Source organism: Epargyreus clarus, unplaced genomic scaffold (assembly GCF_041222505.1).
Source record: "Epargyreus clarus isolate Ecla_fem2 unplaced genomic scaffold, WU_Ecla_fem_2.2 ptg000014l, whole genome shotgun sequence".
Classification (NCBI taxonomy): Eukaryota; Metazoa; Arthropoda; class Insecta; order Lepidoptera; family Hesperiidae; genus Epargyreus; species Epargyreus clarus.
Genome location: NW_027332222.1, coordinates 4,164,417 through 4,182,449, shown reverse-complemented (window position 1 = coordinate 4,182,449; position 18,033 = coordinate 4,164,417). Strand labels below are relative to the sequence as shown.

At 34.6% G+C, this 18,033-nt stretch overlaps 1 protein-coding gene across 1 annotated transcript in view; it reads right to left on the bottom strand.

The window, feature by feature from the left end:
- The window catches only part of LOC140747223 (uncharacterized), a 33,380-nt gene extending 22,597 nt beyond the window's left edge, over nucleotides 1-10,783 (bottom strand). The window contains exon 1 of the mRNA XM_073079523.1: nucleotides 10,663-10,783. The gene's annotated coding sequence lies outside the window, so the exon portion shown is untranslated. The remainder of the gene's footprint in view (nucleotides 1-10,662) is intronic.
- Nucleotides 10,784-18,033: the final 7,250 nt, after the last annotated feature.

Sequence of the window (18,033 nt, the reverse complement as noted above, 5' to 3'; positions counted from 1 at the left end):
ATTAATTACTATCTAATAAGCACTTAACTCTGAAAAAGGTGTGTGCCTGGGATTTGAACTTCGGACCCCTCGAGGGAGAGGCCTTAACCACTAGGCTATCGCTGCCTTTATGTTGTAGATGTGGGGTAAAATTCCTAATTAAAGTTGATCAAATGGCGATAGTCATCACTTAACTCCGATGAACTGCACGTAATAAAACTCAACATAAAATAAAAGCATAAGTGCGAGTTGAACGAGCGAACGTGGATTTTATTTCACAATATGTATGTATCTATGTTTCGTATATAATGTCGAATCACACTAGGCCGATTTTAATTACTTTGCTTTTTAATGTTAGAATCACACCAAGTTTCACGCTTTAATGTTTAAACTATAAAGCTTAGCGAAAAATCTTTAAAACATAAGCAACTTTTTATACTTCTTCTAACTTTAAAGTTTTTATTTATTACTTAAAGGAATATTATTACACACCGTTCACCTATAAAGACGGTGTGTCATAAAATTCCATCTCTACGGAATCCTTAAAAATTTCTTCATCCTGACAAACAAACCAAATTTTACGCACAAATTGAATACTTCTATCCATAAAGGTAAAAGTAAAACCATTCGTCTCGACATTTCATCGTTACGGTAATATTTGCATAAACCGCAGATACACGTCGATAAAGCATTCGCCATACGATAGGATCAGTTACGCTTGAGGCGCGAACTTTTTGTGGGAGCATAACGGGACATGGCCAGTTAAATTAGCCGCGATCGGCAAAATTACCAAGAATGTACACCTAATGCTTGGTGATGAATCAAATAACAATGCTTTTTTATCTATACACGGTATTTTTGAGGGCAATTAAATTAAAATTGACGTATCTAGGTTTTCTGAATTATTAGCTTTATTGTTAAAAGGATTTAGTATATGCTTTAAAATTAGATGTAAGATCTAATGATGGTGGAACCGGGGAAGTACTACTGCAACGCCTAGGTACATCTAACGCGAAATTCACTTACATTTCGGAGGAAGGGTACCAATGGATGCAGGCTGAACTTCATATAAGGCGACCATCTCAGCCCTAAGGAGTGGCAAAGCATCTGTGACTGGATTTAAAAAGAACACCTGTTCTTTATACAGTTGGATACCATTTGGAAACATACGGCATTGACCACTCAACGTCAGTTGGATTGCAAGCTCGTTTGCTACAATAATTTAAAAAACACGATATGTTCTTGTAATCTCTAAACAAAGTGTGCCTAAGTCATTTATAAGTGGTACGATGGCGATACGACACAACATTTCTTGTAGAAATATAAAATAAAACGACTTTGATCATTACTTTCCACATACTTTTCATCGCTTTAGCATTTACCTAACTGTGTATTTTGCAATGAAAATTAATTTAGTTAGTCCCAAAATTGTAGAATCCTCGAAATCATAGGTTTTTAGAAAACACGAAAGCGAATTTCTGAAATACTTTATAAGTACAAAAGATACCACTTAATTGCATTTAAAATCCTATGATATGCTGTCGATTATATTTCTTTTAAAGAAGGAATATACACTTCGCTAAAATTAAAAGTCTTATATCAAAAACGTTCAACAATATTGGTATCATCCAAACATTATTGATATCACAACGTTATATCACACATTATTGATAGTACATCAAACAGTAGGAAAAACCCAGTCTTAAAATTGCTACATCGTAAAAACCAACAACAAAATATTTTCTCAAGTTTAAGTCAGTAATGGCAATAAAGACGCAAATCGTATAGCGAGATCTTTCAGAAACGGAACTATTTTTAGATGTTGATCGCCTCACAAAACGTAACCAGTTGGAGATCCTGTGATATTTCCCCTTGAGTGCAGGAGAGGTATGTTGTAAAATCGTTTTTTTAATAAAGTTAAATCCGCAGTAAAATACAGAATAGAATCTTCAAAAAGTCGGTTGTAATGGTGGCGCCACACTTTCGAGTATGGAAATGAGATGAATTTCTGTGTTAGGAATTCTGACTTTTCCTTTATGTACTTCACAAATATTTTTTACACACATTTGTGAATAATAAATATATCTCTATGGCCTTTTAATCTGTAATTTATCGGTACGAATACGACTTAGCCTAAGCCCTTCTTTCTTGTAACCGGAAGGTAAGAATGGCAGTAAGTAGTAAGTAATTGCAGTCACTTATTATTATTTACATAGAAGATGATGATAATCAAAATTAAGAAATATATTTATTGTACCACGATAAGAAAAGCTATAAAACTGTTTTACTGTAATCCAATCAACCTTATACAACAATAACCAATAAAATTGAAGTGTCTGTTTCTAATTCTGTAATTTTATATGCTCATTTGTCCTATAATAGTCTTACAGATGTGTTGAGTCTATCAAGCAGCATTGGGTTAACTGTTCGCCTGTCCCTCTTTATTCTAAGAAGCTCGTGCCAATGCCATAAATAAACAAACAAGCCACAATTTATTAACCCCAAAACATCCACGTCGATGGTTATCAGCTTACAAATCGTTAGCAGCGCCAGTTTACATGTAGCACGACCGGGAGTCAACAGGGAGCTGACAGCCGTCCAGATAAGGCTTAAAAGGTTTAACTTGTTTTAACCCGTTTGCATCAAATACTCTAATACCATGTATAATTATAGCCATTCCTTAGTTTGCAGGAACAACGCAATCGTTTCTTTTCAGTTAGAATTTGCGATTTTTATGCGCCAAGTATAATAATATCTATCCATGTTTTACGATTTTTATCAGGCATTTTTTCAAACACGGTTCGTGGACAAAGCGTTGATTCACTGATAATAATTAATAATGAAACTTCATCGATTATTCTTAAAGGTTTTGTAAAAAAATCGTAAAAGCTTTTGTATGCTTGTCCGCAAAACTCCAATGTCACGTACAACATTTAATTTTTTTTATAACATACTTTTTACATACTTTTTATCCTAAAATTCCTACGGGAACATATTATAAGTCTCAGCTACTTTTAGCTAGAATGTATTATATAATAGTTAAATCGTTTAGTCTTGAAGCAGCAAAAAGGTCAATATATGTATTTGAAGTAGGTATCATCAAAACTGCATTAAACAGTTAAATGTGACAAACGATACCTTCATAACGTGTATAAGTACAGGTATTATAGTTAAGGTAAATAGGCAATTAATGTTTAATTTACAGATATTATATAGTTAAACATATTTCATGAAATAGTTAGAAATAGGTACATTAACAATGATTAGGATGATTATTTTATAAACCTACTGTTAAATGTGCAGGAAGAAACCCTCAATAGGGTTAGTTTTTTATAATATTGAAGTAGCGAATGGAAATGCAGTCCACCCCATGGTAAATGGCTACAAAATGATAGTAAATGGCTATAACGGCCTATGGATATCTGTAAAATGGTATCTGTACCCTATAAGATTGGATTCCTGACCTAAAATTGGCCACGAATGCGTTGCTATCCCTCAGGACTAAGTTGGAACGCCTCCGATAAGGAAGCCCCCTTTACGTCACCCTTCAAAACGGAACACACAGAACTTATAAGTTATAACTGACGTTATAAAGCGGTTACAGGTGTGGCGGTGGAACTTTTGTAGTCGATCCACAGAGGGTTCTACCTTCAACTAATTTCAAATAATCAGTTCTAAAATTAAAAATCGGTAAATTATTTCTGTAAAGAGGCATGACCAAATCTTTTTTCTTTGTTTGCCAATCGTGTTTTTTTTTGGTAAAATGAAAATTTATTTTAATTTCTAGTCTATCCTTAGTAAGTACGGCTAATTAGTCTAATCCTACTGTCTTATATAAATTATGTCAGATCGTATCCCGACTTATCTGTACATCAGACAGACAGGGTAATCACTACGCCACGGGGTTCAATAATCAGGAAAATATCCTGTCGGTTGTAATTTATAAAATCGTGACGTCTAGAATTCTTCTTATCTCGGAATCGCTCGCAGTTGCTGTTTACGATGTTAACGCTCAACAGGAAGTGGTGACATCAGATAACGAAACTTGACTGGTTTTGCGGGAAGTTCTAATAGATATGAGTGTAAATACAGCAGCTTTAGCCCCTACGCCGGAGGTCTGGAAATCCCTATATCTATTGATTTTTCATTGAGTACAGTTTGGAAGGTGGTAGAATACTTTGAGTTTCGACTCTGAATGAACTATCGCCCCATCAATTTCTGCCTATTAACAGCAATGTTAAGCGCTGCTGTGTTCTGGTTTAAAGGGTGTGGTAGGACTGGTAGGAGAGACATACTTAACCTAGGTATTTCAGTTTAGTCTTGAGGTAGCGATGCATCTGTGGGCGACCTCAGGTAGGAATCTAATCTCATCGGTGGTTGATTATGTCCATGGGCGGCAGCAGCCACTTACCATCAAGTGGAGTGCATGCTCGGCTACTATTATATTATAAAAAATAAAGATTTGAGACAATACAAGTTAGTATCTATCCTGTGAGTTCATACGTAAAACACAGGAAATATAATCATTGGCCGAAGCAGAAATGCTTGTAATTAAACCATGAATGGAGTTGTACAAGTTAAAACATAGTGTATTTATGATTTGTGGAAGTAGTTTACGACTGACTGTTGTTAACTCGCCATATAAATTAAGAAATTATGTTTAGTGGTCAGTGTAGTGTAAACTACTTAGTTATTGAAAATGTTTATGCACGAGTAGTAGATGTTAAAATATTACTAGTTAAGCCTTGATTTAGGTTGACATTCGAAAATTACTTTTGTAGGTTTATTTGCATTTTATGCGTCACAAAGTTTATAATATTATGTACTTACCTACCTTCAGCAATGGCTGTTAAAATAAAATCAAACTATAAAAATGGATTAAGATAAATCTTTGCCTAATTGTGGGCTTAACTCCAAGCTTTACACTATTATATAACCTAATAAATTAATAGTTAAAACGACGTTATTATTAATAGTTATTTTAACATAGAACTACTTGCTTAAATTTCACGATATTATTTTTTTATGAGCTTACGTTATAAATTTCATAAAAATACTTACTCTTTTTAAAACTATTTATTTATTCAGAACCGAACATACGTGCCGTGTATAATACTTTATAATCTACAGTTACATTTTTTATCTGTATCTATCTTATGTCAATTACCTGGATGGGGATAAGTGAGCGCTTACATAATCCGGGGTCAAGACCCGGCAGGCTCAGCGTTTGTGCTGTAATTTCCCCTAATTGCCTTAAAGCGGCTTGTAGCTTGCTGCCCTTTGCCACGGTGTAATACCAGACAAGTTCGAGAAGTAATGTAATAATTTAGTATTATTTAGTGTCAAATAAAAAAACATTGAAAATATTATAATGTATTGTGTATAAGTAAATGTCATTTTGTAAACTACCTATGAGACATACCCCAGTGCTTGTTTAATTTACAAAAATATACTATTTAGTTAAAGCTTCTTCTCCATAACGAAACACCTTGTGAAGTGGTGGTAGTTGTATTGACATTCAAAAAGTGCTCTGTAAAGAACCTTTTAATAAAAAAAATAGATTCGATTTGAAAAAAGATTTTTTTGAATTGCGAATGCTTTAAAAATACCAAATGCCCCTTTGAACTTAAAAAAAGAACATAAGTAAATAAAATTATTTGTGGAATTTATTTTATCACAATACCTATAGATACTTAACAAAAAATACTTTCAGTCATGTTATTATGGCAGCAGTAGGAAAATTGCAAAAATAAAAAATGCAATGAACCATAAATTTGTAGTTGTTAAATATTATTGTTATTTTATATTGTTAATATAGTACATACATTATACTAGCCTTAAAGTTTTACTAGTACTTAAAATCCAAACGATAAACATCTTAAATTGCTCTTAGCATCGATCCACAAGGACACGTTCGTAATAAAACACTTTGCGTAGTGAAAAAACTTTGAAAACTACGCCAATAATGAGTTTGGAGCTTCCAAGAACGTTTTTGTGTTCTCGACATGTTTATAGATTGTGTTCTTGCGCTTTTTTCGGAACTCAAGTATCACGACAACGAAGTGTTAAAGAAAAGCTTGTGTTCTCAGTGCCAATGTGATTCCGTAGGTCGTAATAATATAAGTAACATATTCGCGAGAAATAGATAACCTGTTTCGTTTGGGGAGTTGGTGAAAAACATATATGAGTACGAAATTTCAACGCACTTGGTTCAATAGTTTTGAAGCAAATGTGGTAGATGGATGGACAGACACCTGAATGCTCCTAAAATGACTCCGTTTTTTGTATTGCTACCCTGAACATTTTTTAAATACCTACTAGGATACACATTTATTTCGAATCAAGCTATCATGTGGATTATTAAATCATTGAATTCAGTGAAAAATCTACGTTCGCAGAAGTTTTAATTTAAGATTCGCCAAGGTCGACCGAAATAGATTTTGAGGGCGGAGTCCGATTCATAATTATCCCCAGGATTGCCACTGCATAACATCCCTGCATTTATCATTAATTGACCAAACATACACAGTTCACACACCTAAAAGAGAAACAAAACAGTTCGTTCGATCCAATACTCGTTCGATCTACAGGCGTAGCAAATGTAGCAATGATTACAGATGGGGTCATAGGACTAACCACAGTAACCACAGGTAGTACTCTAATGTTATTACATTTAGAGTTAATTTTAAATGTCCATGGACGACATACCAGTGACTATCGGACTACATACAAAAACACTCATAGAGAATTTACTAGAAATAGTAATTTAAAACGTGAACAATTAAAATTTTATACCTATTTTCTCCGTACTGATGGTATTGTACTTATTTGCCATTGACCCCTAAAACCAGTAACAAATAGACGTAGATTTGTCTGTTGGAAATTGGTTCGTCAAAAAAATTCAAACCGTTTGAGACGAAAAATGCTTGTGTAAACACGTACCGTTCATTATTGAAGGGATGACAAAAAATTTAATGGTCTAAGATGTAAGCGAGAGCGTTTTCCAGCCGCGCACATCGATTGTATAGCTCCCCATCATATTTAAGCAATTTCACATTCAGGATTTTCGTTTAACACCTACGTATTTAAGATTTGGAAGGAGGAGAGCAGAAGTCTAAGAAACTCTCCTAGTTTGCCACTGTTTGTAATTAAATTAAAATAGGATTTAAGTTCTATTTTGTTGATTTCGACCGGAAATGCCGCTACGTTTAAACTTTCGTTTTACCTCACACTTGAAACATGAACACATAAGTACTTGACTTGTAAGAATTTACTTATCACTTGATAATAAAGTCATTATATAGTCAGAAATAAATTATTGATCGTTGACTCTAGATATTCAGGAGAAGGGTGATATGCCTGTTAGGTACTTTATCTAAGTAATTAATAATTAATTGTACACGCTTATAAAACAGTTAGTCGTTTTGAATTTTATGTTCGAAACATTATACGTTGCATATATTTAGTTATTAGTTAACAAGGGACTATATATAACTATTTTATCTCATTGCTGGGCTCGGGTCTTAAAAGTGCGGGTTTTAAAAGTATCTATCAGTTTATTTATTATAGTGTAATGTTAACACTACATAAGACTGAAATAGGTTATTGTATTGAACCTTCCCTTTACTCTCAGACTTATCACTCAATGAATTAGTTAAAGTTAAACGGTAAAGCTTTTTGCTTTTCATTGACAGTTAATTTTATCATTTGCAGGAAATCCACAATTAACAGAAGTCGTTTTCTTTATTGAAGTTATTCGTCGTAAAAAGCAGCAATGTATATTGCACATGAAACAGATAGACATACGGAGCAATAAGTATTGAATGGCTTTGAGAAAAAGACGCACATTAGTTAGAATTACAGCTTACACTCGGAGAAAAATGTTATTTCTTACTCCTTAATTACTGTTAGAGTTATACGGATAGAAATGAAATGCTATCACCGATATCATTATTTTTAATTGAAGTATTAAACAGGATCGCGTTTTATTTAATTGGACTATTTTTACAGCTCCCAGTTAGGTGTCGACAGTCTTAATAGGGCAGATTTCCTAAGATAATCCCTTATGCGTTGTTATCTAAGGACTAAGAAACACTAAGTAAACCTGTCCGTTTCGCTTAAAATTAGCATAAACATTCATCATTTGCTTAAAACTCGGAGGTTTATTTTTATTGACCAAGGAGGAGGTCCTACGTTATCCATTACGTTACGTTAATGAAGATCGGATACGTGCAAAAGTAAACTTGATATTATTTTCGATCAATTGATTTATCGAATTCATTTGATGACGCATTTGAAACACCAAATGGTATTTCGTTGTACACTATAGCTAATCGAAAATTTTTTGCGAAATCTATTTGTAAACGGAGCCGTGGACGCACTTCAGTAGTATTTGAATTTCGAAACTTCAGACCAAAGTAGTGAATTAAAGTGTACAGAAAATACCTTTACAGATCATATACGCATTAGTTGATATTATAAAACAAAAGACGTACCACTGCGATTAATAATAAATTCTAACAATAAACCGATAATGTATTCAAGTTAGTTCTAACATCGTAACGCCACCTTTCGTAACTTACGCCAAATTCGTCTCATTGTTGCCTCTATATCGACGAGAAGCTACGGCTCATGTTTTTTACAATAAAATATAGAGCCAGCGTTTAAAATTTTAATGAAGTGTTTTGCTTTAAAATAATTATTGGTGTGCAGTAATTTACACTTATTCAAGGATAATAGCAATAAAAATCCAATTATAAACAAAATTATTTACTTAATAATTAAGAAGTATTTTATTGATTGCGATTTTATCGATAAAACCACAGGATGAAACATTTTTACTACTTTATTTCAAATAATTATTCAATATTTGTTATTTTTTAGTTAAGATATTATATTATTAAAACTCAATAGCTTATTGTGAAAACATTATGAACACATGAACAACATTACGAAGTAATTGCCGATTAAAATCTTATAAGGAAATTTTATACTTAAAATTGTGACCAGATTGATATAAAGTCTAGATAATGACATTATATAACAACGGAGTTATATTGCATTGCCTATAAACGTCCATTCAGTACAAGCTTATAAGCTCAATGTTATAGGCACACTTCGAAGCTTAATACAAGTATTATGTTTCTCAGATTAAGTTACATAAAGCGGTAAATGCTTAAGTATTATCATAAAAAAGGGTAATATCCGTTATTACTTACATTATAATTAATAAAAAATGTACCTACCCGATCCCTTTACTAGGGTGTCAAATTTCGATCTCTGGTATGAAAAATTTGGATAGACTGATTATTAATAACGGACGGAAGGTAAAATGGTTAAAAACTTTTTCTTTAGTTTGGCATTTATTGACGAGTGTTATGTTATCAATTTAAACTACTGGACGAACTGCATACGACGGATATACTATGGACGAAATACATACGGGCGAACATATAAATAGACAAGAACTAAGCAGTTTAGTACACTTATCTCTCTTTGTCAACCGATATGCCTTTTTGTTTGCTTGGTAATTAACGAGCTTTAGTTTTATCAATCAAAAAATCTTAAAAATGTTTATAATGACTTTGGTGAAATGTAGACCACTTGGGAATGGCGAAATTAGTTATAATTAATGTTCATATAGAATGATAAGACAATCTCTATATAATTACACACTGTAAAATAACTGTAAATTCTTGAAACTTTAAGAATTTGACAACTTAGCACGATAGAGTTAAGATTCCAGATAAAAAAATAAAAGCTTGTAATTAAATCAATTAAAATGTATATATCTATCACAATATCTTCATCTTAGATAGGTACTTATATATTAATTTTCGTCTTAGATAAATATAAATTAATTTTCATGTAAGGTAATTTACGAAACTATGAATCTATGTTCCTCTTTCCCAAAATCTGTTCAATTTAAATACACGATCATTAAAATTATAGCAAAACAGAAACATACACAAATATTTTCAGGTACTTCGAATCGCAAATGTTTGTCGACAGACATTAAACGTGTCAGGCACCGCTCGTTTCAGACAAAATTATATTTTGTTATAAAGACGCGACTCGCGTATAGGAATATACTATTTTGTCTGGTACGACACGCGCCTGACACACTATGTCTGTAAATGTAAATGAACAACAATAATCTCTCTCACAGTACCTATGTAAACTTATTTAACATTTTATCAAAACATTATTCATTTGATGGATTATTTCACAGTTAAATTTCTTGGCATTAGATTTACTAGATTCTTTAGATGCCAATTTTATCCGTTACATAGTTATTTACTTTCAAAGTAGCTTTTTTGAGATTTTACTCAGAAATTGTGACACTGTTTTTTATTTCGTTTCTATAACGTTGTATCCCTTATGTAGTCGAGAACAAGTAAAACAAAAATATAGTAATGATCAAAAAACACTTATTCGTGCCAATTAATCTACAGACGAAGGATATAAGCACAGACACTTTAGTCAAAACTACCTGAACCGAGTTATCTGTACATGGAAGCTATTTGCATATAAACACTTCTTTTGAGGAGCTTTTTATTGCAACTGACGCTTTATGAACTTTAATGTTTAGTAGTGTTGCATCTTGGAGCTGTTCAGTTTGGTAGTGGTAGTTTGGACTGAAGCGGTTTTGCTTTGCCCCTCAGTTAGTATAAATGCACTTACCTCGCCGCTGGTCAGTGGCGACGGTGCACGGAGGAGCAATGACTGAGCGCGCACTTGACCTTGCGGGCAGCAAGTACACGCGAGCCGCCGCTCCTACTCGTTTTATACTCGCTTCGTTAACGGGACACACTGGTAAAGCGGTTGCCCAGCATGCTATGAAGGTGGTAGAACTCTTAGACGTTCGCTGGATGCACCATTGCGAAATCTGTTTTTGCGACCTTCAGAAGCAATCGCAGGTGTATTTTGGTTCGGAAAATGTGATAATACTTATAGAGTCACTTGCAGTGGTCGGGCGTCAAAATCTTATCTAGACTAGATTACAGATGTTCATAGCGGGACTGACCAACAAATGAGCTATATGCTTTTCTATTTTATTTCGCATATGGTACGATGGACTAAGCAGCAAAGACTGAGCAACGTAGTGCTCGCTTACTCCCAACTCACAATACTTGGATTTAGTTCTCAATTCTTTAGTTTCATAAAACAAACATTGCATTCGTTTAGTCATAACATTAAAAGCGCAAACATTTACTTATTATACATGTACAGGAAAAAATACTATAATAACGTTGCAAATAACTAACTAATCCGATTTCTAATCTCTTATAGAGATTGAGAATCCAATAATTCAAGTTCAAGGATCTATCTCAATAGAACAATCAATCATCGTTGAACTTCAAAATGCATCCCGAAACGTGGATTCCAAGCTAGACCTTTGAGAATTCCAAAATCAGCATAAAATAGCAATAAACATCTTTATACCCTAGCCATAGCATGTAAGATATTATTTTTTCTGCAAAATGAAAGTACATATTGCATTTCTCTTTAAGAAAACTCATAAGCACTTCATTATTTCTCAAAGCTACTTTTTACATTTATGTAAATGCTTATTAGTTCGTATAAATAGCATATTTATGCATTACACTTTGTCATTAATATCTTAAATTCAATCATAATTTGCTGTCCAATCAAATGGACCATGTGTAGCCAAGATAACTAAGGGTGTCCAGTGAACATAGGCCCGCCTCATCGGAGGCTGGGTTAGCGAATGCGAAAAACCAACGCAACACAAGTGTCTCGCTAGACTGGTTAGTGTTATGGTGTCATGACACTCATGCAACTTTTATAAAGGCTTTACTAAGGCTGGGTTAGTGGACAGGGTTAATTATAAACTCTATGTATGCGTCAATCAATATGCAATAACAATTATATGTCGCTTAGCCGCGTTTAGGAAACAATGTGCAAATAGAATTCGCGTAAAGTATGATACTGGAGTACAATTATTATTGTTAGTTATTCGTAATATGGTCATATTTACTTTTTGCACTTCGCATTAGGGTTGGGGGCACTGACTTAGCGTTCTTTTGCAAACTTTATTGCAACATATTTTTCTTAAAATAATAAAAGCGTATTAAAAACACGTTTTGATCTATCAATATTGTTAATTAATGCGAAGTTACAATACTTTTCTCCCATCCCGTTATGTCATGTTTCGTGTTTCAAAAAAGTGTGACGTAATTTGTGGACTACTTATTCCTCATAATAATTTATTTATTTATTCACATCTTAATATATAATATCATATTTTTATCTTGACTTGTATTAAAGACCTTAGTACCTACCTAATTTCATGTTCATCAACCCATTACGACATTTATGGCCGTACTACCGTTTTCTAGTAGCCGCATCAATTTATGAAGATTGAGAGGCTTTACGCCATAGTTCACTACACTAGCTAGTTAAAGTGGTACCTAAACTTTATCTACTTTTGTGCATATGCGCACATTATTTCCCACCAACTCGCATTCATACATCGTAGTAAATATTCTAGGCTTTTCCTCGTTCTCTGTAGCGAAACGTACCCATGAGTAGTGGGACGAAAGGGACGAAGTGAAGTAGGTACATAATTCCGAACAATCAAAGGGGTGGGATGTCCATTTTTAACTATGCCGCATATTTTACAGTTCAATAGAATTGTATTTTTTTAAATTATGATATCCAACTGTGTTTATATACAACTGTCTCGTCCAGTTATGTTATAATGCGTAACAGTAAAATTCGCAAAGAAAAGTATTGCCTACTGTCTCAGCGTGTGTAATTAATAATTAAAATTGATTACTCTGCTAACCACAATGGAATGGACCCGTCATGGCGTGAAATACAGTCTATGATTTATTTTACCTTTTGTTTTTTTTTTTACTCTGACTGCGTTACTAGTAATATTCACGAAATCTTTCAATGGTCAAGATTTTTAAATTCCTTCGAGTGTTAGATATTAACTTTAAGTAGGTGTTAAAGTAATGGATATGAAGTTATAAAGTGTATAGGCAGATGAAAATAATTTGTTTACTAAGTACCATTATCAACGTCTGAGAAAATATTATTATCTTTTCGTAATAACAGAAACAACTTTTTTTTCATCAAACTTTTCATAAGGTCCGAGAGATAATGATAGAAAATGAGTTAAAAAAATAATAAAATCTAAATACACGTAACAATAACATAAGTATAAACAATATTCTTTAATTATTAGTATAGTACCTATAATAAAAATGTTAATATTATTATACCTTTAGAAATGACAATATTGGAAATAACAACTAGATTCTTTACATTTTATAAAAGTTCTACTTCACACAACGCAAGCGGAAAGCTTATCTCTTACGGAAGTGTAAAGGAATCGGATTAGCCCCAATAAACGAACGGACTAATAGACGAACTAAGAAATAATATAAACAGGTTTTAGAGTTTTGAATCGAAATATTATAAATAAAAATTAGGTTATGACTCCGATATTTATAGAGCTGAAAATGACAGTCACTTGGAAATAACGATGTAATAAAAATATGTTTTATAATTATTAGTTTTTAGTATTATTTAGACGTACTTCGTACACGTACCTTAGGTACCTACCTGCTTCCTTGTTTTTGAATTTTAGGAGACTCCGTATTACGGCCACAGCAGACATATTACTTTTAACATTGACGATTGGCGTTTTGCCGATTGTAACGATACTGCATCGAAATTTTTATTATTCTGTGGTGTAGTCCAGTAACGAAATCTTGCGTTTTAACGACCACATTAACATTGCATCGTGTTCTTCGCGTTCAAATTCTGCACCGAAAGTGTTCAAACGTACACTACCCAAAAAGCAGCTAAATCGTCGATTGCTTTGCTATAAGTAATATGTACGAACGTATGTACCCCAGGCGGACAGGCCTATACCTATAACTTAAGTAGGTACTACACTGTTTAAATGTTTAATAGTCGTGTATTGTTAACCATTTCGTACAGTTAATTTACAACAGTTATAATTAATAACTCAACTGATAACTCGACGTTAGTATTTAGTCCAACGTTATTTAATAACCTTTAGAACCTTAGGATTAACGATACCTTATTAAGAGTTAATGATCGTATTCAGCTGTCTTGTTTATTTCAAATGGTATTGCAGTTTCACACTATCAATAAATTTGCGGAAATTGTTAGTGGGTACTTAAGCAGTAATTTTATTAGTACTTATAACGGATTACGCTTTTACAGGCTCCCCCGGTGGCCGTCCTCAACGCTTGTTGGAGAACTCCGGGATCTCCGACGGAACACAACCGGAGCCCTCCAAGCGCTATGTCCCGATCGGGTTCTACCCTGGGGGAGCAGTTTTCGCTCCTCCCACACCATGTAGTGCTTACGACGGTATGCGACCACACATACCGCCGTCCTTCCCGGGGTCGCTTGCTGGACGGTTCGAGCTCCCACTCTTGCCGCCCGCAACCCCAGAAGCCCCCTTTTAGTCGCCTCCTACGACAAGCAGGGGATACCGTAGCCCTATTCTAGTCCCGGAACTACAGGGACAACGATTAGAGACCTACCCGAAGTTAGCCACTGAGGACTAAGTAGGCCTTGTACGATCTTTACCACACGCAACAGTCAGCAGTGTAGTAGTGTTCCTGATTGTTATTATAAGGCAGAAGTAGATATGGCTTTGGAGCCTCTTAATTTGAACCATAGAGAGTTCTCCTCTAGCACCAGGCGTGGGGCTCTGCGCCAATATAGCTGTTCTTCAAGCCGATGCATTGACGACTGTATTGTCCGGTACATAGGCGACGGTGATTGCTTTTCATCAGGTAGCGCGTCAGCTTTATCGCTAGGTTTAATTATAAAAAATCTTCTGCTGGCCAATCTAAAGCGTCAACGCCTAGTATTAAGCTTACCTGATGAACCAGCTGCATTTTCTAGTAAGTTATTATGACTATGAGTCATAAATAAGTAAGTATCATGTATAGCTAAATAGCGATCGTAAGGCAAATGGTCATCATTATTCCTTTACAGTAAGACGGACCTAACCCTCTCTGCATTACAACAGTTTAACTGTAACACCTTCGCATGTGCGATAACGTCTTCACCGGTGATGCTCAAACTCAGATATGCATTTGTTGACAACCCATATTGGGTACCCGCTTTGCTAAGCAGACACGTAGAAATGATTAGTTTTCTTTTGAATTCTGCGTGTTTGCCTGCTTCTCAGACGTTGATACGAAGTAAAGCTTTTTCTATTCGACTAAAGTAGAATCCGCGCCAAACTGCTAGTCCGCTTTGAAGTTGTCACGCGCAGGTTTAGTTAGCAAGCTCCGTAACGTAAGGGCACACTAAAGCAGATGTTATGTACTTCCCATGTATTTTCCAGAGTCGGAAAATCTCTGAAATATTTGATTCGGTATTGTAATACTATATGTTAGTTTCTCGCTTACACATTATGCAGACCGAACGAGACGCAAATAGAAATTTTAGACAATATTTTAAATATAAGTTGTACTTACATGTCTAAGATTAGTTACATTTTATATGTATGTAATGAGTTGTTACTAAATTATTCTATAAGTATGTACGCCACTGCCACGCTAAAAACACAAAAAAATATTATATTTATTTAGCCTATTTAGAGATATATTCATTTAGTGTTTAACCAAACCAAACTTCTTTGACTATCACTGTACATACAGCTTAAGCTTGCAATATACCGAACCGTTATAGTGATTAGCGGAGTACATGATTTAATTAGGCATATTGCTCAGACAATGCCAATTAGATACGATTTTAACAGGAATTCGACACGCTAGCCATTTACTGGACGTTTATTTAACTGCCATTCCAACAGAATCGCTGTAATATACAGTTATAAGCATATATGAAGATATAGCTTTGTTTGCTAGTAACAGTAGTGGCGTCGTAGATATCGGAGATTTTTTTTTTTTTTTTATAATATAAGAGTAGCAGACGAGCATGCAGTCCACCTGATGGTAAGTGGCTACTGCCGCCCATGGACATCTGTAATCAACCCCAGATAGGATTAGATATTCCTACCTGAGGTCGGCCACAGATGCGCCGCTACCCCTGAGGACTAAGCTGGAACGCCTCGGAAAAGTCTGTCTCCCTTACCACACCCTTCAAACCGGAACACAGCAGCGCCTAACACTGCTGTTATTAGGTAGAAATAGGTGTGGCGGTGGTGCCGCCGGAGTCGAACCACAAAGGGTTCTACCAACTTCAAATGGCTAATTTCTGAAAAAAAATCTAACTCTTTTATTTTTCGAAATTCGTCGACGAATGTAGTAGATGCATACAAAATAACTTCACTGATAAATGCTGCTCATTATGTAAATCCTGTATGTACCTATTCTCCAATTAGTATAGCATGTTAAAGGTGGTAGAACCAGTATGGCTCGTCTGGGGAAATACCCCCAATGTTATCGGGGAAGGTGGTGTATACTCTGTGTATGCCGATTGACTTATCTATATATGAGGCGACAATATTAGGTAACCCTCAGGATGTCCCTATAGTGAACTAGAACACCCCCAGCGACCCGGGGAAGAAAAATGGTACGTGTGACCGTATGGGGGCGGGGAAGCCGTTTGTTAGTGCGGTAAAAGTCCCGCATAACAGTCGAATACCATTTGAAGGTAACATCTGTGATCGGTGTGAGGTGGAACTCCTGTCCTAAATGGGATAAATAAAGTTGGTTACCGTTTGCCATGGGTGTAAGTGACCACTGACAGTCAGGTCGCACGTTTGGCACAATATTATAAAAACACCTATGCGTCATTGACAATAATGTTGTATATGGGAGCACATATATCGTTAGCAATTTATTTCATAAAATAGAGCCAGGAATACCCAGTTACTTCCCACATTCAAAATGAAAGCTCTTAATCGAGTGACAAATCTCCCGCAGAGCGGCATCTTCAAAACGGAATAGCCTTTTACAAACAAACACACAAACGGAATAGTATGTCACTTTCACTGTGTGACTAAAGCATTTTACACGGACTTAGTGAACGTATAAATATTCTGCATATTGTCCGGGAGTTGGTCAGACGGGCTGTGGACACGCGCGGTTTTATAACCGCTGAAAGTGAATAATTTATCTTCCCTTTATAAAACTCAAACGAACATTTTGCATAGGGACTATATAATGATTATAAGTATAGTCCGGGTAAAACTGCTAGTCCGTTCTGAATATAGAAATGAATCGCGTCGCCATAGCAAATTGTATGGCTACTCCTGCTCGCAACAACTTCAAAGCGGACTAGCAGTTTGACGCGGAGTATACTCGTATTTAACGATAAAGGATTTTTGAAAAACATTCTCTTTCTCTCGAAGAATAAAATAAAATATTTTTTTACATAATTAATAAACTTCATTTTTCATTGCTGATATTTAATTACATATACTTGACGTAAAAGTAAATTAATGAACCTATTACTTTATTTTCAGCCACACGCAGAGATGAATCGTGAAATATCGACGAATTTTAGACGCTCGTTTGTACAATCTTAGGTTCAACCAGGATTAGCATTACAAATTACAATAATTGTCTATTGAATGCTTTGTGCTGGATTCTCTTTAAGTCCTCAGTTGAGTGCCGACAGTCTAAAGCTATTTCTATCTAGACAAAGACTTTTACGTGTCAATGAATACAATACGATGGTCTAAATATTTTTACACTAAGTATCGTTACGAATACGAACACTTCGACTTGCTGATTGAGAATAATAAGAAAAAAAAATGTGAGCCGTCACGGGACGCCTGGCAGATGTGAAACATCGACATTATTTTGTAAAAGTAATATGCAGAAAAGAACATAATATTGTGATAGGAACTAAATATGTCATAATGACAAAATAAAATATTACGATTTTTTTCCAGATAAAGATGACTATTTATTGAATAAACATTTATTTTCATTAAATTCAAAAATTTACGAATTTATTTCAAATCGTGACTACTTAATTCTTTTAATCAGTGACTTCACAAAACGCCACACCGTACACAGTACTGCATATAGACTGTATATATACCATCGTATAGCGCGG